Source organism: Salvia miltiorrhiza, chromosome 5, assembly GCF_028751815.1.
Source record: "Salvia miltiorrhiza cultivar Shanhuang (shh) chromosome 5, IMPLAD_Smil_shh, whole genome shotgun sequence".
Classification (NCBI taxonomy): Eukaryota; Viridiplantae; Streptophyta; class Magnoliopsida; order Lamiales; family Lamiaceae; genus Salvia; species Salvia miltiorrhiza.
In genome coordinates, this window is record NC_080391.1 from 48,685,228 (window position 1) to 48,712,241 (window position 27,014).

Consider the following 27,014-nt stretch of genomic DNA (forward strand, 5'->3'; position numbering starts at 1 on the left):
GACATAGTTCTTCATTCAGGTTGTTCACGCGAGACGGAGCACCTAATCGACTATTATCTTATTCGATGATAGTTTAGGTATGATATTGCTTATAGCGATGAGTGCGACTTATGTAATCAGTTAGCTAATCCCTAATAAGCTGAGACTCGCTTCTAGCCTCGATTATCACTAGCTATGGCTTGAGGATAACCTTCATGATTCATGTATGAACTTCAGAGTTAGACTTACGAGGGGTCAAAATGCTTTGTATAACGATGTTATAGTATTTCGATTAGAATTGTCAGCTTATAGTTTCAGATATTCAGAAGCTTCTTATTACAATTACCTATTGCATTAGACGGGAACACCATGGAGAATTCCTATTGATTACGATCACCTGCTACGAATCGAAAAGATAAGTTGTGGCATAGGTAATTAACAATTACCAACCATTATGATTGAAAAAAAAAAATTTACGTAGTGTGTAAGATGGTTCAGAGTTCAACAAGAGCCAAAGTATCGACAACGACTTTATACTATTAGGTATACATACCTTAGCCTATTAGAGACATTGCCCCAATTAGAACGTCTTGGATTAGACATTTAGTTTAGTAACCAGAATGAAAGCGTTGACTAAGGTCATTCCATGACTTAATATTATGTGCGGTGACACATACTTTGTAAAGATGCTAAGAGAAGCAAAATCTATTTCCTTGTGAAAGGTCTTTCACAAGGGCACGAGAGAGTGCTTCAAATTACATGGTTGGAAACAAGCATTTGAGAATGAATGCAAGTATAAAAGTACTGCATTAAGATCATTTAGAGGAAGATTGTTGAGTAAGCTTGATTACAGTTGAGAAATCTTACTTCGCATATAGAAGATTTTGAGGAAGGATGTCGGTTTTAGAAATCAGACTTCAAGCTTGAGAATCTCCCAAACATTCTCAAGGATAGATTTTGGATATTAAGAAGAAAGTGGAGACTTTAGACCAGAAGTATCTTTTGCAGCCAATGAACAGAGAGTCACCATGTTCGGAAAAGTATTCCGTGTGACTGAGAAGTAATTATGTTGGGCCTGGCCAGTCCACATGACTAAAATCTCAGTAGTCGTCATATATGGGTTTCTAAACCTTTATATTTAAACTTTCATCTGAAAAGCCAAACAACTTCAGACTATTAGGTCATTTCGTTTCGACCTTTTAGTCAATTCATTTGTATCCTATGGTTATTCCTTTTCAGTTGTTTGGCAATTTGCTTAAACACTTTGCCTAATTGTCATTTATGATTTAACATTTGTGACTTAATAGTTGTTAGTAGATTTTATTTGACCTAAAGATAAAAGGGTTATCCACCATATTAAATCAGTCAGATACTTATGCTTTGACCCAAGGGTCAAGCACGTGATGTAACTAGACCATCTCTTATGGATATTGGTAGAACGTTGTTGTGTATTCCGGAAAAGATTGTTCTGATGCTTTTGTATACCCCTATGTTGGCTTAGTTATTTTGACTAGTATTAGTACAGAAACGATGGTCCACAAAGTGTTCCGTGAGCAAGTTCTCTTGTGATGGCTTGATAGAGAGTCAGTTCATCGTGTATAGTACTAGATCAGTAGATCTAGATTCAATGTTAATGAAACAGTCCTCATTGATGCAAATTTTCTATGTCTATTTAGCGAACTTATCGGTCTTTTATGGAAAGTTACTTCCGCCACGTGTTACTTATATGCTTGCATGTGAAAGAGTGCGAGCAAGATTTGAGTATCAAGAAACGGTTTACAGAAGTGATGATATGCATTTGTATGTTTACAATGCATTAATGACTATATGTCAACTCATCCGTATTCCACCCAATAAGGGCGTCCAAGTAGATGATTAAGAATTCCATGGGATGATGAAAATGGCCCAGTACCAGGGCCAGAACAAAACATAACCCCACCATCCATACAACCAGAATGTGGAATAGACAAACAAATTTCTATGTTAAAACCTATCTGTCTTCAGTGGGACGGGAGATTCCGCGGAGGCTAAAGATTTGAGTATGAGCTATTGAGTGCATCTTTAATTTCTTGCGCTACCCAAACCAGGAACGTTTTACTTGCGTGTCCTTTCAGCAGATCTCTGGTGGGAAGCACAAAGGAAAACAATGATAGTCGAACAATTAGAAAATTCTACGCATGAACATTTTAAGACGAGATTATATGATACGTATATGTACCTAGAACTATCGCGAAAAGAAAGAAATGGAATACTTCAATATAAAGTAGGAAAAGATGACGTTAACTCAGTATGATAGGATGTTCTGTGATATGTCGAGATATGCGCCAGAGCAAGTAGACATGGATGGGAAAAAAAAGGGGGGGGCTGAAAAACTTTGTGCCGCTCTGAGGCACGAGATTAGGATGGCTTTGGCAAGCCATGGTGGATTGTCTTACACTGCGCTTAGAAGAACATTAAACATTAGGGCAACAATGTCGAGAGAAAGACCAGTAACGACGCATATGCCAACACCTCCACAGGCACAAACTCAGAACATTTGAGGAAGAAGAAAAGAGGACAACAGTAACAGTTGTCAAGCGAAAAAGACACCATGGCAGGGGCAATCATCCCAGCAACAAGGCTACAAAAGCCAAAAGGGTACTCCTAGACAGATAGGAGATAACCAACAAAGAATCTTGCCCTGCCCAAATTGTAACAAGAACCATGGCAGATGCTGCAATAATGGAAGAGTGGAAGTGAAGGTTGTTACACAGTAGCCATAAGGGCATTATGCAAACCGTTGTTTGAATAAGGAACAAGGGACGGGTCTATGCTGAACTTGCTTGTGCAGGCTCCGTATCTGCAAGCAATCCATGTTTTGCCCCACCACACCAAGAGTAGTAACCACGCCAACAACAACAACAACAACAACAATAACACATGTGTGCTTGAGCTTAAAGCTGAGCATAAATTCACTCAAAGCCATGGTGAATAACTCGCATGTTATACCAATGGGAGACATTGACGTAATCTTAGGAGTGGATTAGCTAGCTGTGAACCAAACTACCATCATTTGCAACAAAAGATAAATTTCTTTTCGACCCCTTGGAAATGAACTGACACTTTCCCATGGAATTAGCATGAGCAAGAGGAAGGCAATCATCTCCACCCTTGACGCAATAAAGATGATAAGGAAATAATATTCGGACTACCTTGTGTATTTTTCATGGAGAACAAGGAACCGAGAAAAGCATCAGAAACGTGACAATCGAATGAGAATTTCTTGATGTTTCCTGAATATCTCGCCGATGTGCAACCGTTCTTTTCGAAAGAGGAAAATTGGCACATTGAGAATGTGTATAGACTATAAAGAGTTGAACAAGGAGACATTCAAGAACAAGTACCCTTGTCGAGGATAAATGACCTTTTCGATCAGGTCAGAGGAGTGACTGTATTCTTAAAGATAGACCTAAGGATTGGGTATCATCAACTAAAGATTCAATCAAAAGATATACCTAAGAATGACTTTCTGAACCAGATATAGCCATTATAAGTTCGCAGTCATGCCATTCGGATTGACCAATGCATTAATCGTTTTCATGTAGCTCGTGAATCAAGTATTCCATCCACACTTAGACAAGTTGTCTTAGTTATCATAGGCGGTGATTTGATCTAATCGAAGAACGAGAAAGATCTTAAGGAACACCTGAGGATTATCTTAGAAACGTTGAGAATGAAATGCCTTTATACCAAGATTAGCGAGTGCGAATTTCGGCCCGATGAAGTCACATTTCTGGGACATAATGTCTCATTAGAAGGGATCTTAACATGAGACAGAGAAGATGACTAGAACCAATTAAAGACTAGGAATGTAGTATTAACTGCCAACCGGGCGAAGTTAATATTGTAGCTGATAACTTGAGTTATAAAACTCAATTTAAGTTGGGATCTCTCCTCACCCAAGAGGAGGAACTCATGAAAGATTTTTGTAGAATAAAGTTTAGAAGTTGTTGATGACCACAAGAATCAGTAGAATGGATTATTGTCACGATGGTAGTAACACCCAAATTAAAAAAAAAAAAATATATATAGAAGCGCAAAGAAATGATGAGACCTTGGAGAGAATACATTTATCAATAGGAATAGGCAAGCCTGGACGTTACCACTAGACGTCGGATGCTGCGTTAATGATTGAAGAAAGATTGTGTATCCCACACTAAGAGAAACTCAAAGATGAGATAATGAGCGAGGCTCATGACACACCATATACTAGCCACCAGGGAAGCACAAATTATACCAAGACTTGAATGGACAAATTCTAGTGGGAAGGTATGAAGAAAGATATAGCTTCACTTGTTGAGAAACTCCTAGCATGCCAACAAGTGAAGACCTTGCACTAAACACCGTATGGAAAGTTACAGCCATTGAAGATTTCAGAATGCAGGTGGGAGCACATTGCAAGAGAGGTAATAGTGGAGTGACTCACGAAATGCGCTCGTTTTGTACCAATACTGATCGCATACGGATCAGACAAACTAGCCCAATTATATGTCTGAGAAATTGTGCGTTGCACGGCGTGCCGTGTCAATTACTTCAAACAACGATTCGAACACCCAGACTGTAGATGAACTTGCATAAGGAATTAGGCACAAGATTTAATTTCAGTGCTATCTTCCACCCACAAACAGATGGACAGTTTGAGATAACAATTCAGATTCTCGAAGACGTGTTAAAAGTAGTAGAACTAGACAGAAGTGGGAGTGAGGAATCAATGTTACCATTGATTGAGTTTGCCTATAACAATAGTTATCAGGCAAACGTCGATATGGCGTCTTATACGGCATTATGTGGAATAAAATGCAAATCACCATTTTATTGAGATGAAATAGGTGAAAGGATAATTTGAGGGCCAGACATGACCGGCGAAATGATTGAGATAGTTTGTCATATTAAGAGAAAGAATAAAAGAAGCACATGATAGACAGAAATCGTATGCTGATACGCGTCAAACTAAGTTAGATTTTAAAGTAGGAGGCAAAGTCTTCCTAAAAGTATTACCCTCCAAGGGAATAACTAGGATTGACGTAAAAGAAAAGATTACACCACAACTTGTGCGACCATATGAGATTTTAGAAAATAGGCCCAATAGCCTATAGATTGGTGTTACCGCCAAGTTATGAGAATGTCCAATATTTTTCACATATCCCAATTCAAGAAGTATGTTTTGGATCCAAATGACGTGATCCACCCAAAACGAAATGGTCCTTAGCCCAAATTTGAGCTATGAAGAAAAGCCAAAAGACATCTTGGATCGTTAAGAGCAACCGCTTAGAAACGAGTTCATCACTTTGGTGAAAATCCATGGAGACACCATGGATAAGAAGAAACTACATGAAAGTTTGAAGGTAAGATGCTAGAAAGATATCAGAACTGGTGCGATAATATGCAAATTTCGGGACGAAATTTTTGTTAAGGGGGGTAGTATGTAGTAGCCCGCTATTTTATTTTATGATTAAGATTAGTAAATGCGATATTTAAATTATTGCATCCTCAGTTATTTTTAATCCAGTGATTAATTTCCTGTTAACTTAGCCTAGATATTTGAATTTAATGCAATTGCATGTTATGATCGCAATCGAATTATTGAGCCAGTCAATAATTTATAATTTTAGATTTATAACTGACTTAGTAAAGTCAAGTTATTTTTTTTTACTTGCAATAGAAATATCATTTCTATGTATTTACCTTTATCACTCGAGTCGTGGATTTATTTCAGCTTGTGAAGTGAATTAAATCTACGGATTTAATTTAGATTTATTCTACAAGTCACGATGTTAATAGATGAGAAGTCAGCGATCAAAATATGAGAATTTTTAGAGTATTTTGTAATTTTAGCAAGACCCGAGATTAATAACAGATATAGATTTACCAACAGAGAATGATTTATTTTATTCATCACATCACAACTTTACAACTTATTATTCCCTACATCCTTATTTCCTACCTACTACATCAAGAAAACAAACCAAACTTCCTACCTACTATATCAAGAAAAGAAAAGGAAAGGCATGCGTGTGGGAACAAAATCAGCCATTTTAGTAGACTACTCAAGTATAGCCATTAATGCACTCCTTCAAATAAACATATCAGCAGCAACTCTCTTCCATTTCACTTCTCATTTCCCCTCCATTCTGCACTAATAACCCACGTGAAGGAGGAACTCCATTCATTGCTCTTCTGCCAAACTTTAGAGTGTATCTATCAACTGATTCAATCACACAGCAGCCACCCAAACACAAGGATCCACAGGTATATACTAAGCTTCCCTATTCAATCCATTAGCATTTCATCCAACAAGCATGATCAGTTAATGAATACTAAGTATATAATGAGTATATGCATAAGGGGCTTAGCAATCACGAAGTCAGTAAGAATTCCTATGATATAGAAACAACTACATGTTTAGTTTAATCTCTTGCATAATCAAATAGGAAACAAGATGATTTATGGGCTGCACCAACTGGAATAACACTAGAAACCAAACTGATGGATTTTCGTTTAGAACACCTTAAACCTGTGTGAGTGAGAGACTTGAAATCGGACGGAGGGGAGGCTGCCCTGTTCCGCCGAACCGAAGAGCGTCGACGGAGGCACAGCTCTGCTGCTCGCCGGACGCGGTCAGAGAAGAACCCCGACGACGACCACAACTCTGATCCCAGGGTCGGCAACGCGACGACGCGGCGACCTTCGCTGCTTCCAGAGCAACAGTCGCAGCGACAACGTTCACAAAGGAGAAAATAGGTGGCGGCTTCGGCTTCGGCTTCGCTTCTTGGGAGAGAAGGGGACGACGATGGCCTCGTCGGACTTCAGAAACAGCGACAGCAACGGCGAAACTTCGACGATTGATGACCGGAGAAACTAGACTGTAACCATTCCAGATTTGGGGAATTAGGACTCAATCTTTGAGTGGCCTCTCCTAAATCTGAGAGACAGCAGCAGAAGTTCGTGCCGACGATACGAAGACGCCGGAGCTTCAGGTGTAGCGGCGGCAGCGGCAATTTCTGATTTGGGGAGGAAATCAGGGCTCCTTCTATATTTTGCCTCCTTCCATGAATCGAAAGGGAGAATAGATGGAGAGAGGAGAAGAACGGGAGGGATGAACGGCGGTCGACGGTCGCCGGGCTCCGGAGCCGCGGCGGCGGACTCCTTGGCTGAGAACGAGAGAGAGAAGAGAGGGAAGTAGCCGATTTTGAGAGTATAGAGAGAGAGAGATCGATTTTGAGAGAAATGGGAGAGAAAAAGCGTGAACCGTGAAGGAAGAAGGAAGGATTTGGGCTGAAACTTTGGGCCAACTAGTGGGCTAAAATTTAATTGATGATGGGCTCCTATTTTATTAAGTTGGGCCAAATTCTGGGGCTTTATTTATTTTAGTATTTGGGCCGAAAGTTGGGCCTTATTTATTTTACTCAGATGGGCATCTATTACATTATTTCTTTGGGCCGAATTTATTTAAATTAAAGCCCACCTATTTTATTTTAATTGGGCTGTTATATTATCTTCGTTGGGCCTCGTTTGATTTATTTAATTGAGCCCAGCTAATCAAATTATTTATTTATTGGGCCAAGATTTATTTAATTACTTGAGCCGATGAATTATTTCAATTGGGCCTCTCATGTTAATTATTCAAGCCACTTCTACTTAATTAATTATTAGGCTATCTTATGTTAGGCCTTTTAATTATTCGAACTTATAACATTACTTTTCCTCATTATTAAGCCGATTAATTATGAGGTTATAAAGCGAATAAGCCTAAGTATTTATTTCTTTTCTATCGACTACAAAGAGCAGGATTTATTTAATGGGCATATTAGAACACCTTGTAGAAAACGGATTAATTTTAGTTAATTATCCGGCTTCATGAGATGAGACTTAATTTTTGTTTAAATCCGATAGCCTGGATTAATAATAGAATTTCCCGATTATTATTTCTGAATAATAATTCATAAGAGGATCATGCATCGTTAATTTCGTATTCTCATTATTTGAGGATTTTGCTCGAGCAGTATCTTATTTATATTCCCGTAATAAAGGTCAAGCACGAGATTTATAATCAGTCAAGGAGTTACTGTACCACAGAAAGTTTCTAACAGGTGGGCATTACTTTCATATATATCAAATGAGTTTAAATGTTACGTTCAAGCAAGTTATTTCATGATAAAATCTTTGAGTTAAAGTTATTTCAAGTATTGTCTTGCCATAAAATGTTTAAATTTTAGTATGATATCTATCTGCTTTGGCTTTGCCAATGATGCAATCGAATTCGGGTCCTGAGCAGTTGATAGCTATCCTGCCAGGGCTAGTGTACACCAGTGACCGTGAGTCATCTAGCGGGTTGGCCGGTCAAGTGACCGTGAGAGGTGGCCACCTCTCCGGCACACAGTTTCAAATATGATAGATTACAAGAGAACTTAGACTGCAGTCGAACATTAAGAATCACAAATGAACTTAGTAAGCTTGGGCCTTTTTAGCGAAAAACTCCCTTGCTGTACTGTTTATGATGGCATGACAATTTACAGTTTTGAAGCATGTATTTTTATACTTAGGTATACGTGGCCACTGAGTACTTTTGTACTCAGCCCTGCATATATTTCTAAATGTGCAGGTTGAGCAGCTACCGATGGTGATGAAGTGACGAGCGGGACTCTTTTGTCTTATTATGTATTAATGAACTCTAGGGATACATGTCTTCATACATGTAATCGAAACCTTATTCCGCTGCGTACTCAGAAGTTTTATGTTATTTTGGCTAAGTCGGAGTTATCCGAACTTACTAGTTATTTGAGTCTCTACGACTAAACCTCCGTTATATTATAAATATCCCTTTTGTTAACAATGATGAAATGCGATCCTTCCTTGTTTGATTATTCCCCTTTCTACCCCGCTTCTAATCTCCCTCCATTAGTCACGGTTTCCCTGGCTTAATTATCCTTAATTAGGGCCGGTCGTGACAAATTAATAGATAATTTTATGGGAACGCTATGTCACGATTCAGTCGTGGAGAAACGCTTTGACATGATTAAAATTAATACATGGTGAAAGATAGGGATATTATCGACAATTATTAAAATGTAGTAGACAAAATAATTGGTAAAGTATGAGTTTTTTTTCATAGAGTCAACTTTTGAGATAGTCATATTGAGCAATGAAACTCAATATTTGACCTCTCATCTAAAAACCACAAATTTTGGCCATTTTTACGTTTTAGGACTATTTTGCTCTTAATTAGGGCAGACCATGTTAGGTTTTGCGCGCTAGTTGGGCTTCGGGTTTGGGTTGGAGCGCGTGGGTTATGATGGTACAGTTAGTACAAATGGATAAATTATAGAAAAATTACCATAATTTGTGCTTTTAAGATGAATGGCTGAAAATTGAGTTTTATTGCTCAATATGACTATATGAGTGATATTCTCTTTTTCATAAATATTGTCTCACACTTTCGGTAATAAACATATTAGTATCCACTAAATTGAATTTATTTTCAAATTTAGGATCGTCCCACTAATAGTAAATCGAGATATTGCAGTGTTGACAATTGAAAATCTAAAAAAAATTGGCTTTTGTTTGATTACAATTTACATACTTTTTGATTGCTAATCTGTTCCGAAAGAATAAATATGTCCTAAATTTGAAGATGAAGTAAATTTATTCAATGCTAACTAGGCATTATCGAGAAGAAACAATAGGGCCGGATGGCCCTATTGGTGATTGAAACTTAAATTTTGTCCACAAAATTTAAAATATCAATATTTGGCCATCTTTTATGTGCTCTACCTAATCTACCCTTTAACCCAATAGATCCAACAACTTCCTTTGACCCGGATCCAGATTTAGGGATTAACCCATGCCTTGTCTACCCCCCAGACCCCCGACCCCACCCACCCCCCCACCCACCCCAAGCCAAATTTTTTTTTTTTTTTTACTTCCCCTGCTTGTCTACCCCCCAGACCCCCCGACCCCAACCACCCCCCCAACCACCCACCCCCAACCCAATTTTGTTTTTACTTCCCATGCCTTGTCTACCCCCCAGACCCCCGACCCCCGACCCCACCCACCCCCAAGCCAAATTTTTTTTTTTTTTTACTTCCCCTGCCTTGTCTACCCCCCCCAGACCCCCGACCCCACCCACCCTCCCACCCACCCCCAAGCCAATTTTTTTTTTTTACTTCCCCTTCCTTGTCTACCCCCCAGACCCCCGACCCCACCCACCCACCCCCCCACCACCCACCCCCAAGCAAATTTTTTTTTTTTTTACTTCCCCTGCCTTGTCTACCCCCCCAGACCCCCAACCCCACCCACCCTCCCACCACCCACCCCAAGCCAATAAATTTTTTTTTTACTCCCACTGTCCTGCCTATCCCCTGACCCCCGACCCTACCCCCCCCCCCCCACCCACCCCCAAGCCAAAAGGAACTTTTTAAACACTTCCCCTAGGGTTTAGATATTCCATTTAGGGTTTAGATTATCCATTTAGGGTTTAGATGTTCCATTTAGGGTTTAGATTATCCATTCAGGGTTTAAATGTTCCATTTAGGGTTTAGATGATGTTGTTGTTTCTATATTTGTTCTGCATGTTTGGCACTTATGGCACTAATAGTGCCATAAGTGCTAAAAATACCATTTTACTTTATTTTATTTTGGATTTTCGTTGGCACTTATGGCACTATTAGTGCCATAAAATAAAATAATAAAGTAAAATTTTTTGGCTTGGGGGTGGGTGGGGTGGGTGGGGTCGGGGGTCTGGGGGGTAGACAGGGCAGGGGGAGTAAAAAAAAAATTTCGTTGGCACTTATGGCACTTATAGTGCCATAAGTGCCAAGCTTGGCACTTATGGCACTAATAGTGCCATAAGTGCCTAACCCGACCCGCGTGCCTGATCCTACCCGGCACGCGACCCGCACTTCTGACCCTACCCAGTCCGCCCAATTAAGGGCAAAAACGTCCCAAAGCTATAAAAATGGCCAAAATTTATGTTTTTTTTTCAATGAGTGGCCATAATTTGTGTTTTATGATTCATTTTGGCTATTCCAAAATTTTACTCTTATCGAGAATATAGGATATATCAAAGATAAATGCATACTTGACATACTTTGATATCTTCTTCTTTGTGTAAAATGTGGGATAAGAAATGAGAAACATTTAAAAGTATAAATTTTTGTTATCCTAATATGTTATCTTCATCGTCTTTATCGTCGTAATTTTGTATTCCTAATATGTTATCTTCATCGCAATGCAGATTAATTTATGTGAAGAATTTGACAGTCTAATTAATATAATGTGCCTAGGTTTGAACAAATCTTGCCACAGTGATATAGATGCCGATCGTTTTTAGCTTATAATAATAAAATTTAGGGTTAATCATGTTCCGTGTCTTCGAGCTTTAATTTTTACTAATTTTATTTTATATTCAAGACGATTAGCATTTTTTATAAATTGACCCAAATTTTCAACATTTTTCAGAAAATGTTCATAACTTTCGATTTTTCCTTGTAAATAAGTATTGAGAGAGATGATAAAAATAAGTGATTAATGATGGTGTGTTACGAACGTGGACAGGGACACCGGCGGAGAGAATGATTTACAGGCTATGAAAGAAAATTTGGGGAATCCCTTGGTTGATACAGTGGAGATTGTAGAAGAGTTTGTGAAGGAAGGGGAGAATGGGTATCGAGCTAGTGGCTGCGTCAATGGGGGGAAAGTATTACTTCAGGACACGTGGAGGCAAGAGAGGATCCTACGTGCCCTATCTATCTTTACTTTATTTTAGTATTTGTTTATGCTATGTAATTTTGTTGCTTTTGCCTTGGTCCCCAGTTTGTAGGCATTGGTATTTAGTGTACGTGCATGAAGGATAACCCTAAGCAATATGAATTATTCTCACTCTCACCTCGCCTCCCTTCTCTCATAATTCTCCCTACTCCTCTTCTTAATTTCTGGATCAAGATTACCTTTTTACAGCGAAATTGTTATCATTTCCTTATAACTATTACATCCATACATAGATCTATTACATTGGTATCAGAGCTTGGTTTTTGCTTTTATTTACCAAAGATCGGAGCTGGGCATGGCAGACGGTACGCGTGTTAAAGAGCTGCAAGTGGCGCATAAGAAACTGGAGCAGCAACTGCAATCAGAAACAATAAAAAGGAATGTTAGTGAAAATCAATTAAGGGAGCAAATCAAAGGCCTCGATCTGAAGATAGAAAGCAAGCATGATCAGATGTCCAAATCTTTGAAAGAAATCAAACAACATCTCTTGAATTTGAACAAAGGAAAAGAAACTGGAAGTCCATCTATTCTGGGTTCAACACCTATCTCAGCAAGAAAAGAAGGTAACTCTGCTAAATCTAGTAATTTTTTCTCCAGGGTTTAAGTCAGATTATTCTGCCCAATCTGGTTCAAGTTCAGGAAATTCATTTCATAGGATTGATTTTCCAAATTTTGATGGCACTAACCCTAGAGCTTGGATCATCAAGTGCAATACCTACTTTAAGCTATCTGCTACTATATCTGATGAAAATATGGTCCAACTAGCTATCCACAATTTTGAGGGTAAGGCACTCCAATAGTTACAGAATTTTGGTTGTGATCAGTTGTTTTCCATCTCATGGGAGCAGTTTATGGAAGTGGTAGCCCTTAAGTTTGATGATTTAAATGAGGGGAAGATAGTTATGGAATTCAAAAACCTCAAGCAAACAGGAAGCTATGACAGTTATGTGGAGAAATTTGAGGAGCTTAGGGCATGTTTGCTACTGAGCAATAGCATGAGCTATGCTGTAGAATATTTTGTAGCTAGTTTCATTAGTGGCTTGTCTCATGAGATGCAAGGTTTCATGCTCCTTTTCAAACCAAAAACTCTCATGGAAGCTATTGAAACTGGTAAGCAACAGCTATTTACTCTAGAAGCTTTATCTAAGAGGATCAAACCAGTTCAAAAGCCATTTCAGATGCAAGGAAATAACTATAACCTGATGCTACTGTGGTGCACAAACCGAATATCCCTAACAGCACTAAGTCATCAATTAAACTGCTAACTAGTGCAGAGATGGCTGCTAGAAGAGAGAAGGGCTCTGTTATAACTGTGATGAGAAGTATGTGTTTGGGCATAAGTGTAAGCACAAGGTGTTTTACATGACCATGGATGAGGAACAAGAGTTAGGTCATCTACAGCATGAAGATGAGGAAGTGGAAATTGTATTTGGAAAGGATCAGCCAGTTGATGAGGTGCATATGACTATGGAGTCTTTACTCTGTAGCCCACACACTACCACTATGAGAGTTATAGGAGAAGATGGTGGCAAGAAATTGAAGATACTTGTGGACACTGGTAGCACTCTTAGTTTTCTGAGAGAGGGCATGGCTACAAAATTGGGTTTATCTTTTGAGAATGATAAACCCATCATTGTTAAATCTGCCACAGGGCACAAGCTGATTAGCAAACACACAGTTCCTGATTTTACTTGGACTATCCAAGGCCATCAATTCACCTTTTCACCTAAACTCTTGGGTAATGAAGGCTATGACTTAATTCTTGGCAGTGATTGGCTGAAATTCTCAACACCTATTGGGCTAGACTATGACAACATGACATTCACAGTGTTTACTGGGAGAAAAAAGGTCAAATTAAGGGTTGTAACCGATGCAGCTCAATTCCAGATTATTACTACAGATGGTTTATACCAGATGATGCACCATCACATTGGTGAGGTTGAAGAAATGTACCTGCTCTTGTCCCAGGAAGGTACTGAGCATCACTCTGTCACCACATCTATCTCTGTCATTTTGGAAGAGTACAAGGATGTTTTTGATGAGCCACAAGGACTCCCACCCAAACGAGGGGTTGAACACCACATCATTCTCAAGCCTGGCAGTGTACTGACTCAACTAGAAACACCTCTAAGTTGACTTGCAATAGAACAAGGATATCCTAGCGATGGTAAGTTGACCCAGTGTCATCTCTCAAGGAAGATCTTAAAGGGCAATTAATTATATGTTCGGTCCGGAGGGTCTCGAATAGGTGTATGGGGGGGGAGGAAATACACCTATGGGCTATTTTTCTCCTCTAAAACAGAGGGATCTCAAGATAGAGATCAAAACGAAACTTTACAAGCAAACTGTGACACTTGTTAACTGAAAAGAGTTTTGACCAAATAGGGTTGACGACTGATACTGAAACTCTTCAGTAAGGAGTTATCAGTTAAGTTACTGAAATTTAACTGATGCACGTAAGGGCTTCAGTCGAGTTTGCTAAAACAGAGATGATAATACTCTTCGTGACTATCAGAGGATAGATCAGTCAGACTGATATCATACGCAGCGGAAATAACTTTGTTTCGTAATAGCCTCGATTGAGCACGTTGTTAGTCTTATGTTTCTCTTTGCAGTTATTCAGTATTCAGTTTATCAATTGAAACAACACAAGTAAGAATGTAAAACTGAAAGCTGTAAATAATATAGAGATTTTTACATGGTTCGGAAAACACTTCCTACATCCACGGTCGGTTGATCAGACCAACAATCCACTACGCAAGTGCTTAACTGGTGCACTGCAAACCGAACCGTGTGCTTGCCGGGTGAACACAACTGTACCACTGAAGATTCCACTCTTCAGTACCCACACTTCACTCGTGTCGGATTTCAAACTCCTAGCACAACCCGTGCTAAGATCTCTCAGAGTCAGAGTACCTTTCTGAACTCCGAAACACTCAAACACTTTACTCTTTCTCTCGAAAGGAGGTTTGAAAACTTGCCAACTATACTTCAAAGAACAAGTTCTTTGGAGCAAGTTTGACCTAGGCTTCTGGGTAAACAGAGGTTTGCCTAAGGTATAAGAGAATGTGTGTAATCAGCAATGACTGATTTTTGGCTTTGGAATTCTCTTCTTCGATTCAAGCTTTGGGGAGGTTAAGCTTTTGGCTGAGAAACTATTTTGGCAGAGTTTCAGCTTATGTCGTTGAATCGGTGAAGATTGAAGTGATCCTCGAACGCTATTTATAGGAGAGGTCTTGAATAGATCCGTTAGCGGAGAACGTCTTCAAGATTTCTTCCGTTGGAGAGTATTTCGAATTTGGGTTGAGGCTTCAATCTTCGAGGTTCCTTGTTTGGTGGGAACGGCTATCTTGAAGAGTAGGAGATGTGACGTCTCTGATAAAGTAGCCACCAAATAGGAATGACCTCTGCAGAGAGGGATGATCCTGAGATCTCTGTATTTAATGCGGCTGTCCGGTTTGGATTACGTGGCTTCCTCTGAACGTTGGAAGTTCAGTCCGAGGAAGAATGTTTAACTGATACTTCACTTTAATATCAGTCCGCTGAGTCCACGCGCCACGCATTAAGTAATCAGTTCCTAACAGATTCTTCAACTGATACTTCAGTTGGTATCTTCAGTCTTCAATCCTTCATCCTTCAGTCTTCAGTCTTCAGTCTTCAGAACCGCAAGCTAAACTAGAAACAAACTCTAACACTTGAGTTCAAACCGTTCTAGTCTCTTACTATTAAGACCTATGGATTATGGTATCATCAAAACAAGGATTATGATATTCCACAAAGTTTCCAACAATTTTCCCCTTTTTGATGATGCCAAAACCACACAGCAGTTCTAGACAAACAAAAAGACTGAACTCAGAGCACAAGTTCTAAAACTGGATTAATACAATTCCCCCTTAACAATAGAACCTGTAAACTTGTACTTAGAGTCAAGAACGCAACCGTTCTAAAACAGAACACGGAGAAGACAATAAAACATTAATCAGAGCCTGGACAAAGAGTCATTGTCTTCAGGTTGAGATCAAAAGAAGTTCTTTTCATTAAAAGTAAGACTGATAAGCCATCAGTCGAGGTACAGAGCAAGACTTACATTGGAGTAAAAAAGAAAAACAAAAACATCATGGGAAACCCATGGACTCCAGCAGTCTGCATCGCTGCACCTTGAACTTCTTGATCTTCATCTTCTGTCTTCGTGTTCCTAAGCTTGTTCCACTCTCACTTGTTTTCCGTTGATTTGAGGTCTTTACTGGAACGTCATCCTTACAACTTCTGGTGATCCTTTTGCTATCCCATCTTCAGTCAAGAACGAAGATGCAGGAAAAACCTTAGAGAATGTTTCTCTCTGACTTCTGACTTTCCCCCTTCTTGGCAACATCAAAAAGAGAGCTGATGATGGAAGCTATGATCAGACGGTACCCAACTCCTAGTCTCAGAAGCTCTTGAGAAGACTCGAGAATATGATGAGTCCAGAGATGCAGAAGAGGAAGACGCCAGTGGGGAGGTGAGGTGAGGAGGGATACGGAGAAGTGGATGAAGGCGAGAGGATGAAGAAGACGGAAGAGAGAGGAAGGCTGCCTTAGTGAGGAAGAAGGCTGCCTGAGAAGAAGAGAGAAGGGACGAGGATGGAGAAAGATGGAGAGAAATGAAGAAGGGTGTGAGAAGGAAGAATCGAATCGGTGGCAGTTGAGAAGACTAACACCATCGATTCGCCAGCACTAGGTCTTTGAAGAATAGACCTTGTGCGGCTGAAGATGCCGGCCGACAATGAGAGAAGGCTCGTTGTTGTTGCATGCCAGGGAGGAGTGCAAGATATTTAAAATAAAGTTGATCTCCTCCAGAAGCTGTGAAGCTTCTTGGCGCCAGACATGAGGATGGAAGACACTCGCTTCGCTGGATACAAGTGAGGGTAGAGCAAACTTTGACGTCGGAGAGACGTTGAGATCTAGTGGAAGGGTCCGGTGAAGACCAAGTATGTGAGCGTCATTCTCCCACTCCATGACTTTGCAGTCATTGATTTCTCCTTTTGTCGGAACAAAGTTTCTCTGCAACTTTGGAAAGATTGGAAATTTTTCTCACAGTGAAGGTTGTGGAGAGTTGTTAGTTGATGCACAAAATATGTGAAGACATCATGGTATAAATAGACAAATTTACCAAGTAAGAAGATGAAAAGTTTTTCGAAAACTGTGCCTAAAATTTTTTTAAAGTAAAAATTCACGTCCGTCGTCACTGCAGGGGACAAAAGCTTCAAAAGGTGAGAGATATCATTGCATTATGTCATGTCAATGAGGTTCTCAAGAAATTTGATCACAGAGGCACAAGGTTGGAAATATTTTTAGAAAAGATCAGGATAAGTTCAATCAAATACGAATTTTCCCTTTTAAAAATACTTGTCCTTCTCGGATATTCCATTTTCCAACAATCAGTTAAAGATTTTGAAAGAAACTGATCAGTTAGAGAAAGATTTTGAACTTAAAACACAAAGCTCTTAACTGAAATAACTGATTTTAAATAGTAAGCTTAAAAATACTTACTGATCGACTGATCATTGTAGTCAGTCGATACCATTTGATCCTGGTTGATTTATCAGGATGACTTCTCTTTAGATGAGCGCTTGTCTTCATTGCTTTCCACGTCAGCGGTCGTAGAACAGCAGTTGGTTGACCACCAGTCATCATAACTGTTTGAGAAGATTTTCAAACACAGCATCACTCTTCTGGGTTGATGAGGCCGATCCTTCCACACAGATCGTTGAACATTTCTTCTGGAAGAGCTTTGGTCAGCAAGTCTGCTCTCTGAGCTGCGGTCGGAATCCATTCAACAGAGATGTCCTTCTTTTCGATGAGATCACGAATAAAGTGATGTCGAATAGCAATATGCTTGACTCTGGTGTGATGAACTGGATTCTGGGAGATTGCAATAGCACTGGAGCTGTCGCAATAGATTGGGACTTCCGTTTCGTCTATCCCATAGTCCTTCAACTGTTGGACTAACCATAGGAGTTGTGAACAACGGCTTCCGGCAGCAACATATTCAGCTTCAGTTGTGGAGGTGGCGACTGAGGTCTGCTTCTTTGAAAACCATGAGATGAGCTTGTTGCCTAGGAATTGACAGGTTCCGGAGGTTGATTTGCGATCAATTTTGCATCCTGCAAAATCTGAGTCTGAATATCCAGTGAGTTTGAAGTCATCGTCTGCTGGGTACCACAATCCTAAATTGGGTGTGCCTTTGAGATATCGCAAAATTCGCTTTGCTGCATCCAAATGAGCTTCCTTTGGATCTGACTGATATCTCGCACAAGCCCTGACTGCATATGCGATATCTGGTCTGCTCACAGTCAAATACAGCAATGATCCAATGATTTCTCTGTACTTGGTTGAAGATACAGATTTCCCTTCTGATCCTGGATCAACTTTCCAGTTTGTATTCATTGGGATCTTGACTGGTTTCATGTGCTGAATACCGAACTTGGCTATCAGTTCCTTGGCATACTTGGACTGATTGATCAGTATTCCTTCGCTGGTCTGCTTGACTTGCAATCCTAGAAAGAAATTCATTTTTCCCATCATGGACATCTGGAATTTGTTGGTCATGATGTCAGCAAACTTCTTGCACATGCGTTCGGATTTGGATCTGAAAATTATGTCATCGACATAAATCTGAACAAGCAAGAGATCTTCTCCTTCTTTGAGAGAGAACAACGTTCTGTCCACAGATTCTTTCTTGAAACTTTGTTCAACAAGATACTCCGAGAGAGTATCATACCATGCTCTTGGAGCTTGCTTCAAGTCATAGAGCGCTTTCTTCAGCTTGTACACCTTTTCTGGTCCTGCAACCTCAAAGCCTAGAGGTTGTTCCACGTAGACTTCATCAGTGAGCACTCCATTGAGAAATGCACACTTCACATTCATTTGGTGTACCTTGAAACCTTTGTGAGCTGCGAAGGCTAAGAAGAGTCTGACTGCTTCCAATCTGGCAACTGGGGCAAACGTCTCATCGTAGTCGATACCTTCTTCTTGACTGTAACCTTTTGCTACAAGCCTTGCTTTATTTCTCAAAACATTTCCTTCTTCGTCTTTCTTGTTTTTGAAAATCCATTTCAAACCAATCACCTTTGCATCGTCTGGTCGATCCACAAGCTCCCAAACTGAATTCCGATTGAATTCATTGAGTTCGTCTTACATTGGGATGACCCATTGAGTGGACTTCAGACCTTCTTCGACATCCTTGGGCTCTGTAGATGATAAGAAACAGCTAAAATTCTTATCTTCGTTGATGCAGTTATGGTTGATATCAAAGACGAGGTTGCACATTGATCTTCGAGTCTTGACACCGTCTGATGGTTCTCCAATGATATTCTCCTTTGAATGGAGTTCAAACCATCTTCGATACTTCTTGATCTCTTCTGGTGATGGTGGAGCTTCTTCAGTCAGAATGGTTCTGAAGTGTTGAGCACCTTCTGGAACAGGGGAGAGTTGAGTTGGAGCTGCTTCGGCATGTTCAACTCGTTCTTCAGCAACTGGAGTTCCCCCTTGACTGATGCCATCTACATTGGCTCCAGTCTGAGCTTCAGACCTTTGGTTGATCTTCTGATACTGAAGCTTCTCAGTATCTTCATCTTTTCCTGGTCCCCACACCAAGACAGTAGAAGGCTCGGTGTTGTCGATTTCATCCTTGGAAACTTCAGTGTTCTCAACACATCTTTCAGTTTCCTGTTCCCTGAAATCATCTGTAGACTCATCAAAGACAACATGTGGTGTTTCTTCAACACAAAGAGTTTGAGAATTAAACACTCGATAGGCTTTGCTGGATCGTTCTGTTCCAGAGTATCCAAGAAAGATTCCTGGATTAGCCTTACTATCAAATGTGTTTAACCTCTTCTTATCATTGTTGTGGATGAAACACCTAGAACCAAAAGCATGAAAATATGCAATTGAAGGCTTCCTGTTCTTCCATAGCTCGTATGGAGTTTTTCCATGTCTTTGAGTGAGGAAGGAGTGATTCTGCGTGTAGCATGCGTTGTTGACTGCTTCAGCCCAAAACTTTAAAGGGAGTTTTGATTCGGCTAGCATCGTCCTTGCTGCTTCCTTCAACGACCTGTTTCTTCTTTCTGCAACTCCGTTCTGTTGAGGAGTTCTTGCTGCAGAAGTTTGATGACTGATTCCTTGTTCCTCACAATACTTACGAATGACAGTATTGAGGAACTCAGTCCCACGATCTGATCTGATGTTGATGATGTTGACTTTCTTTTTGACGCTCAGTCTTCTCAGCAGCTTTGGCAATTCCTCCAGTGTCTCTCTCTTGGTGTAGAGAAAGATAACCTAAGTATATCGTGAATAATCATCCACAACAACTAAGGTGTACTTCCTACCATTGTAGCTTCTTGGAGAGATTGGGCCAAACAGATCCATGTGAAGTAGTTGAAGAATTCTTTCAGAGGAGTGTCCTGACTTTGACTTGAATGACGTCCTTGTCTGCTTTCCTCTTTGACATGCTTCGCATTCTTGCTTCTTCTGGAACACAATAGAAGGCAGACCTTCTACCAGTTGATGTTTAGCAAGCTTGTTGATCGGATTGAAATTGAGGTGGTTGAGTCTCCTGTGCCACAGCCAGTTGAGCTCCGAGCTGCTTTTGCTGATGAGACACGTTTCTGGTGGGCTGTCTTTCCATGAGACGACGTAGAGACTTCTTTGTCTGAATCCTTTCAGAACCACCTTCTTTTGATTGTTTCTAACAGTGAATTCATCCTTTTTGATCTTCACTGTGAAACCGCTGTCACAAAATTGACTCACAGACAACAAATTATGTTTAAGACCAGAAACAAAGCTAACATTACTGATACTGGCGTTACCCATGTTGAGCACACCATAGCCTTTTGTTTCTCCGATTGAGTTGTCTCCAAATGCAACTTTGGATCCAGCTTTCTCAACATACAGAGATAGATATTCTTTGTAGCCCGTCATGTGCTTCGAGCAGCCGCTATCCAGATACCATGTCCTGATTGAAGCTTTAACTTCTTCCTTCTTTTTATGTTTCCTGTTTTTGACCTGCAGGGAAGAGTTACTTTAGGTACCCAATCAAGATTTGGGTCCTTCAATGTTAGCTCGAGTTCCCTTTGGAACCCATATCTGCTTCAGAACTGGTCTGGTTGATCTCTTGCACTTTGCTGATCGTCTGACTGAAGTAGTTGGCGCTTCAGTTGGCACATGAGCATTCTTCTGTTGAGCTTTCCTTTTGAAGGCCTCACTCTTGTAGGAGTTCTATCTGATGAGTTGTTGAGGTCTTCTTTGCTCAACGAAGTATCTCCCTTGAGATACTCGAGTCATTCCAGACTGATGGAGACTTGACTGATGTCGTGGGACATGAGTCATATGATGTCCAGTTGCTTGTCGTCGTAGATGTCGCTTGGCTCGTCTGGACTCATCATTGTTTTGTCTCCATGGATGTTGTTATTTCTAAAACTAAACTGATTTTAGTTTCTGACTGATGTGGTTGTTCTTCCCCCTGGACTGGTGAGAAATATTCTTCTTGATTCCTGATGTTCCTTCCCCACCTTCACCGATCTTTGACTGAAATCTACTTTCCAGTCTTCTCAGTAGGATGATCTGGTTGGGGGCCTCCTTTGTTCGTCTGTAGCTCCGTGGAGGTGGAACATTTGTTCTTGCCATCAGTTTGCGCTTGCGAACTTTATCCATATCATGATCTCTTGATTCTTCTAATGTGGTGTTTTCAGAAGTGTCGTCCTTTGCATTGATCATGATATTCTTTCCTTTATCAGCTGCAACCTTTCCTTCAATGCTTTCAACAAGGCCTTTTGATGGAAAGTTGCTCATCATGGGAGACTTCATCATGTACTCCTTGACTGTTTCTTCCAGTTTGTGATTGAGCCTCTTGATTTCATGAGAAGCTCTATCACATTCTGAGTTGGAGATTCTGAGCTTTTCTTCCAGTCGAATGTTCTCCATGATTAGCTGATCAAGACAAGTTTCATCTGGAAAGTAGATGATTGTCTGATTCTTAGCTCGTTCATCATTGATCTCCTTTTCCATTTTCTGATTCTGCTTGAGGAGATCTTCGAACATTTTCCTCAACTGACAGTGATCAGTCATGAGCTGATTGAACTCGTCAGTTTCATCGGCTGAGCTTTCTCCAGATTCTGAGTGGTCTCCTGAAAACATCAGGAAGTTATCAGTATAAGGAGTCTCTGAATGAGAGATTACCTCTGAGCCATTCATTCCATTGTCGTAGCTGTTGTCGGCCACGCTTTCAGTTTCATTGGCCATCATGGCTTGGCTCTCATCATCTGAGCTGGTAGAGTTGAAGTCGGATGATTCTGATGTGTCTTCGGAAGATTCAACATCATCAGCAACCATCCCTTTCTTCTTCGTGAAGCTGCGATCCTTCTTGGCTTTTAGCTCTTTGCGCTCAGATTGAGTCAGTTCAGGGCATTCATTTCGAAAGTGCACTTTCTTTCTGCATCCAAAGCATTCCATATCTTTGATGTCGTAAGCGGCTGACTTTCTTTCTCCGCTTCGATCAGTGGAATGTCTGGAGTTGCTTTCTCTTTTCTTTCCTTTGTAGTGCTGCTTGTGGAACCTTCTGTACTTGCGGAATTTGGACTCCATCTTATTGAATCTTCCAGTCAACAAAGCATATTGACTGAAGAAGTCCTCGGGCTTGAGTTCCGCTAGTTCCTTCGTTTGCTTCTTGCTTTCTCTCGCTGAAGCTTTCAGTGCTGCTCCTCTCGAGGTTGATGGACCATCTTCGTCTGATCTTCCACCCTTCTTGATTCCAAGATTTCTCTGGATGTCGAACTCATTTGCCAAGAGATAAGAGAAAAGCTTGTTTGTCGGCAGCTGACTGAATCCAGGTTTATTCTGATGAGCGACTGAGTAGATCTGCCATTCTCCTCGTGGCGGTGCTCGAAGAATCTTCAAGTTGATTTCTCGTTGAGTGTACTTGTCTTTCGAGATGGATTGAACTTCATTCAGGATTTGATTGAATCTGAGTTCCATCTCTTCGATAGATTCATTCTTGAGCATGAGGAAGGAGTCGAACTTCTGGCAAGCTATGGATAGCTTATTCTCCTTGATTTCCTCGGAACCTACGCACATTCTTTCAAGAATATCCCACAATCTCCTTTGCAGTTCCGCACTTGATGATCTTCATGACATGCTTGTCAGGAACGGTGCCGGAGATGATGCTTTTGGCCAGGTTATCTAGCTCATCTTGCTTCCTTTTCTCTGTAGTGAAGTCTGCCTTTTGCTTGATCTGGACATCATCGTATGGATCCCGAGCTGGATCAACGGGAACTCTTTTAACTATTTCGGTGATGGTGATTGGTCCTTTGGTGATGACTTCCCACATTCGACAATGTTGGGCAGTGAGGAAGCTTTCAAGCCGAAACTTCCATATGTCATATTTTTCAATACTAAACATAGGTAGAGAGGATAATCTGCTGTAGTTAGTCTCCATCAAAACAGAGAGAACAGATAACAACAGATAGAGCAAATAGCAAGCACTTTTGAAAGAGAAATGTTTTTCGAGACCTTTGAGAAAAAGGATCTAGTTCAATTAGAACCTAATCAGAAACAGAGTGTTCTTGCGAACAACCTGCTCTGATACCAATTGTTAGGTCGGAGGGTCTCGAATAGGTGTATGGGGGGGAATACACCTATGGGCTATTTTTCTCCTCTAAAATAGAGGGATCTCAAGATAGAGATCAAAACGAAACTTTACAAGCAAACTGTGACACCTGTTAACTGAAAAGAATTTTGACCAAACAGGGTTGACGACTGATACTGAAACTCTTCAGTAAGGAGTTATCATTTAAGTTACTGGAACTTAACTGATGCACGTAAGGGCTTTAGTCGAGTTTGCTAAAACAGAGATGATAACACACTTCCTGACTATCAGAGGATAGATCAGTCAGACTGATATCATACGCAGCGGAAATAACTTTATTTCGTAATAGCCTCGGTTGAGCACGATGTTAGTCTTATGTTTCTCTTTGCAGTTATTCAGTATTCAGTTTATCAATTGAAACAACACAAGTAAGAATGTAAAACTAAAAGCTGCAAATAACACAGAGATTTTTACGTGGTTCGAAAAACACTTCCTACATCCACGGTCGGTTGATCAGACCAACAATCCACTCCGCAAGTGCTTAACTGGTGCACTGCAAATCGAACCGTGTGCTTGCCTGGTGCACACAACCGTACCACTGAAGATTTCACTCTTCAGTACCCACACTTCACTCGTGTCGGATTTCTCACTCCTAGCACAACCCGTGCTAAGATCTCTCAGAGTCAGAGTACCTTCCTGAACTCCGAAACACTCAACCACTCTACTATTTCTCTCGAAAGGAGGTTTGAAAACTTGCCAACTATACTTCAAAGAACAAGTTCTTTGGAGCAAGTTTGACCTAGGCTTCTGGGTAAACAGAGGTTTGCCTAAGGTCTAAGAGAATGTGTGTAATCAGCAGTGACTGATTTTTGGCTTTGAAATTCTCTTCTTCGATTCAAGCTTTGGGGAGGTTAAGCTTTTGGCTGAGAAACTATTTTGGCAGTGTTTCAGCTTATGTCGTTAAATCGGTGAAGATTGAAGTGATCCTCGAACGCTATTTATAGGAGAGGTCTTGAGTAGATCCGTTGACGGAGAACGTCTTCACGATTTCTTCCATTGGAGAGCATTTCGAATTTGGGCTGAGGCTTCAATCTTCAAGGTTCCTTGTTTGGTGGGAACGGCTATCTTGAAGAGCAGAAGATGTGACGTCTCTGATAAAGTAGCCACCAAATAGGAATGACCTCTGCAGAGAGGGATGATCCTGAGATCTCTGCATTTAATGCGACTGTCCTTTTTGGATTACGTGGCTTCCTCTGAACGTTGGAAGTTCAGTTCGAGGAAGAATGTTTAACTGATACTTGATTTTAGTACCAGTCCGCTGAGTCCACGCGGCACGCATTAAGTAATCAGTTCCTAACTGATTCTTTAACTGATACTTCAGTTGGTATCTTCAGTCTTCAGTCTTCAATCCTTCGTCCTTCAGTCTTCAGAACCGCAAGCTAAACTAGAAACGAACTCTAACACTTGAGTTCAAACCGTTCTAGTCTATTACAATTAAGACCTACGGATTTTAGTATCATCAAAACAAGGATTAGGATATTCCATAAGGTTTCCAACATTATGTCACGAGAAAACTGTAAACTAGGGATTATTAAACTAGAACTTGGAAAGTAAATTAATGTGAATTAAACTTAAGTAGGCGAAAAGGAATTATTAACTAATGCTTGTAAATTAAAAGCTTAATCTTAAAATTATCTAGGCGAAATAAACTATTAAACCCTAGGCAAGATTAAACGCAATAAAAGTAAAAGAACTTGGAATTTAAATACTAACTAGGAATTTAAAGACTTGTTAATTAAAAACCTTCTAATCTAGGCGTGAAACTAAAGTGCATAATTTAAATTGCATAATTGAAAAGAAAACATAAACATAAAAGTAAAGCATAAACATGATTAAACAAAAATAAATTGAATTAAAATACGAAATACCGTAAATTCCTTGAATGTGCAATCGTGTCACTCAATCACAATTCAAGAAAAAACTAAAAACTAAATCGAAACCTAACTTAGAACAATGAAATTCGAAAACTTAAAGAAACTAAGAAAGCATGAAAAAATGCTTAAGTCTTGGTTGCCTTGCGGAAGAATAACTCTCTCTCAAGGTGGAACGAAGCTTAGGACAAAAGAAATTGATATTTTACAATGAAAAGTATGACCCTATTTATAGACTTCAATTCAATCTTGATCACCATCAAACTTGCCATGCAAAGTTGGACTCTAAAGGAAATAGAACCGTGTAAGAGAAGGTAAGTCTATCAAAATCGTGCTATGCAAGTTATCTCCATTCTGGCGAGAAATTGGCTACTCTGCACGTTCGGCTCTGGAAAGAAAAATGCAGAGCTGAAAGTCAACTCTGGCATAGCGAACTCTGGAAAGTCAGCTCTGCAAAGGTATAGTGCAGAGCTAAAAGTCAACTCTGCATAAGTTCAGCTCTGCAATTCAAATCTGGCGAGTAGTGCAGAGCTGAAAGTCATCTCTGTATAAGTTGACTCTGACAATCCTTAGCTCTGCTCTGCCGAGTTTACTCTGGCGCGTAAGTCAACTCTGTCGAGTTTAGCTCTAACGCTTTAGCTCTACTCTGACAAGTTTGTTCTGCTCTGGAGATTTTAGCTCTGCATATGGAATTCAGCTCTGGAGACTTCAGCTCTGCTCTACTACAGAGCTATCCTCGCAGCTCTGCTCTGGCGAGCTTCTCTGCTCTGCTCTGTTGCGGGCTTTTCAACTCTGCAGCGGGCTTTTCAGCTCTGCACACCAGAGTACGCCTAAAAACACCATTCTAACCCAAAATCTCCAAAATTACACTCTTCCATCTATAAAACCTAAATCTCCTGCAAAGCATAAAACAAACCATAAAACGCACCAATTTTCAGAAGATTTAACTTAAAATATGCACATGCAAACCCCCAAAATTAGAACAATTAAGCATAAATCATGTACCAAAACACCAGTTTTTCTATAGAACAACCCACAACAATAAAGATGAGATAGAAAAGATAGTAAAGGAATTACTGGATTCTGGTACAATTCAGAACAGCAGGAGTCCATTTGCTTCCCCAGCAATACTAGTCAAGAAGAAGGATGGTTCATGGAGGATGTGTATAGATTATAGATATCTTAACTCACTCACTGTTAAACATGATTATCCCATTCCAATCATTGATGAATTGTTGGATGAATTACATGGGGCTAGTTATTACTCTAAATTAGATCTGAGATCAGGGTACTTCCAGATATTGATGAGACAGGAAGACAGGTACCTAACAGCTTTCAGCACTCACCATGGGCATTTTGAATTCTTAGTGATGCCTTTTGGTCTTTGTAATGCTCCTGCAACTTTTCAGTCATTAATGAATCTGATATTCCAGCCCTATTTAAGAAAGTATGTATTGGTTTTCTTTGATGACATCCTAATCTACAGTCAAAGCTATGAGGAACATCTGGTACATCTCAGGGCAGTGTTGGAAGTGCTCAGATCAAACATTTTATATGCTAAAATGAGTAAATGTCAATTTGGGGTGCAGAGCATTGAGTACTTGGGTCATATTATCTCTGAAGCTGGGGTAGCTACTGATCCACAGAAAGTGGATAGCATGCTTAATTGGCCTGTGCCTA